At 42.9% G+C, this 2,951-nt stretch overlaps 1 pseudogene; it reads left to right on the top strand.

Moving 5' to 3' along the window:
- The first annotated feature begins 915 nt into the window (after positions 1-915).
- Positions 916-2,547, top strand: LOC107131819 (rho-related GTP-binding protein RhoA-B-like; annotated as a pseudogene).
- Positions 2,548-2,951: the final 404 nt, after the last annotated feature.

Here is a 2,951-nt window from a genome sequence, read left to right as displayed (position 1 = left end):
AGAATCCTCCAGAACCTTGACAGCATCCAGGGACAGAAGCCAGACACCGGAGGCCACGTTGTGGGTTCTTCCATTTATATGAAATGTCCAGTTATGGACAGCTACAGAAACAGTGATGAGAAACTGTCATATATTGACATATACAGAAGTCATTCTTGTTTATACATGTCAACTTGAAGTTTCTTTTTTTTAATTTTTATTGCAGTATAGTTGATTTACAATGCTGTGTTAATTTTACGTGTATAGCAAAGAATGGGTTATGCATATATCCCCTCTTTTGGAGATTCTTTTCCCATATAGGTTATTGAGTAGAGTTCTCTGTGCTATACAGTAGATCCTTACCTGTTATCTATTTTATATACAGCAGTGTGTATATGTCATTCATAATCCCCTGATTTATGAGTTAACCTGAATTTTATGTTAACTTTTTAGTCTGCTTGTGGCCTATCAAACATACCTTGTACATCTGCTTTAATTACTAGAGAAAAGGACATGTTGACCAAAACTAAAGAATGTTCATGGTATGGAGAAGGAAATGGCAACCCACTCCAGTATTCTTGCCTGGGAAATCACATGGACAGAGGAGCCTGGCAGGCTACAGTCCAGGGGGCACAAAAGAGTCAGACGTGACTTAGCAACTAAACAACAACATGGATTTGTCAGTTTCTGTTATGTGAGTACTGTAAGAAGCTAAATAATCAAAAGCATTATTTGTGATTTTAAAAAAAAGAATGTCTATGTTAAAAATAAAGATTAAATTCCTCTCTTCTTGGGATGCCAATGCTTGTCCTCCTTTGATGATAAGACTGCCTTCCCAGGTGCCAAGGTCATGCTGACTCACTGTATAGTGCTGACTTATGTGTTTCTTTTTCCCTTGAAATGTATCCCTGACTTGTTTAATGTCTTTGTTCTGACATGATACAAAACTGTCCTGGAAACCATGCTGCTCTGGAGCAGGTTCTCAGAGTCATCTGGGAATCAGGCTTCCAGACTGGTCCTCAGGTTAGCTCAAATAAAACTCTTTTCTCTTCTTATTTTTGCTGTTGTTCAGTCGCCCAGCTGTGTCCAACTCTTTGCGACACCATGGACTGAAGCATTCCACACCTCCCTGTCCCTCACCATCTCCTGAAGTTTGTCCCAGTTCATGTCTATTCTTATTATACATCATTCATTGATTACTTTCATTGAGGACACAAAGTACAGTAGTGATTGCCTGGGGCTGGGGAGAGGGACGCATTGGGAAGTAACTGCCAATGAGTACGGGATTTCTTTTTCGGGAAATGAGAATGTCCTGGAATTAGGTAGTGATGATGGTGTACCACCTTATGAATATACCAAAAAACCTCTCAGCTGTTTAGTTTGAAATGGTGGATTGTTTAGTATATAATTTATATCCTTAGAAAAAAAACTGTACTCTCCCATCCCAGTCAAGCTGCCCCAGATGATGCCATGTGGAGCCCAGACGTGGTGGCCACGTTGAATTCTGCCCAAATTGCAGCTTTGTGGGCAAAATAAGTGACTGTAGTTGTTTTAAGTCACTAGGTTTTAGGATAGAATGTTCCAGAATGTCTGAGACAGAAGCATTCCCTAACCACCTCCCCAGTCCAGGGCGTGGCCCCTGTTGTCTCTGTTTCATTTTGTTGTTGCTGCTGTTGTTATAGTACCTATTCAGTTTGTAATTAAATATTTGATTAATTGCTGTCTTCCCCATTGGCCAGTGTGCCCTGGCTCTGTGTTTAGCAAGGACCAGTTCCCAGAAGCATGTGCACTCATGGTATTTGAGAACCATGTGGCAGACATCAAGCTGGGTAGAAAGCAGGTAGACTTGGCTTTATGGGACCCAGGTGGGCAGGAGGAAAGTAGTCACCTGAAGCCCCTCTCCTACCTGGATGCTGATGTTGTACTGATATGTCTCTCTGTTGGTAGCCCTGATAAAAAGACATTTATCAGGAAACATCAGATATTCATCAGAAAAACATCTCAGAAAAATGCACTCCAGAAGCCAAGCATTTCTGTTACAATGGACCCATTATCCTGCTTGAGAGAAGAAGGATCTCTGGAAAGATGAGTGCAGTAAGTGGGAGCCAACCAAGATACAGCAAGAGTCGGGAAAACTAGAGCAAGACAAAGGCATGGGAAACAGGATTGGTGCCTTGAGATACAGGGGGTGTGCAGCGAAGAGCAAAGATGGAGGGAGGAAGGTTTCTGAAATGGACGTGAGAGCAGCTCTGCAAGCCAGAGAAAAGAAGAAAACATCTGGGCATTCCCTGGAGGTCCAGTGGTTGACAATCCGTGCTTCCAATGCAAGGGGCACCAATTCAATTTCTGGTAGAGGAGCTGGATTCCATATGCTGTGGGTATTTTCAAAAACAAAAAAAGAAAGAAAACATCTGGGTTCTTTGTCTTGGGAAACTGCTGCAGAGCACAGTCCTCATGCAGTAAATTTTTTAGTACTGTTTATTAATCTTAGTGGATGATTGCTGGCCTTTTTCATTTACCTGTAAAATTAACCTAAGATTACATATCAGAAGTCATCTTGCCATCAGTGTTTAGAAGTCAACCATGCTTATCCAAACCACCTGGCCTGCCAGGGTCCCTCTACTCTCCCATCTGACACCGACCCCACAGACTATAGTCCACCAGGCTCCTCTGTCCATGGGATTCTCCAGGCAAGAATACTGGAGTGGGTTGCCACTTCCTTCTCTACCCATCAGACACACCAGGCACTGATTCCAGTTATAACTATCAGTTCAGTTCAGTTCAGTCACCCAGTCGTGTCTGACCTTTTGCAACCACACAAACTGCAGCACACCAGGCTTCCCTGTCTATCACCAACTCCTGAAGCTTGCTCAAACTCATGTCCATCGAGTCGGTGATGCCATCCAACCATCTCATCCTCTGTCGTCCCCTTCTCCTCCTGCCTTCAATCTTTCCCAGCATTAGGGTCTTTT

Source organism: Bos taurus, chromosome 25 (genome assembly GCF_002263795.3).
Source record: "Bos taurus isolate L1 Dominette 01449 registration number 42190680 breed Hereford chromosome 25, ARS-UCD2.0, whole genome shotgun sequence".
Taxonomy (NCBI): Eukaryota; Metazoa; Chordata; class Mammalia; order Artiodactyla; family Bovidae; genus Bos; species Bos taurus.
Note: the sequence above shows the minus strand (reverse complement) of the source record. Positions and strands in the feature narration are given on the sequence as shown.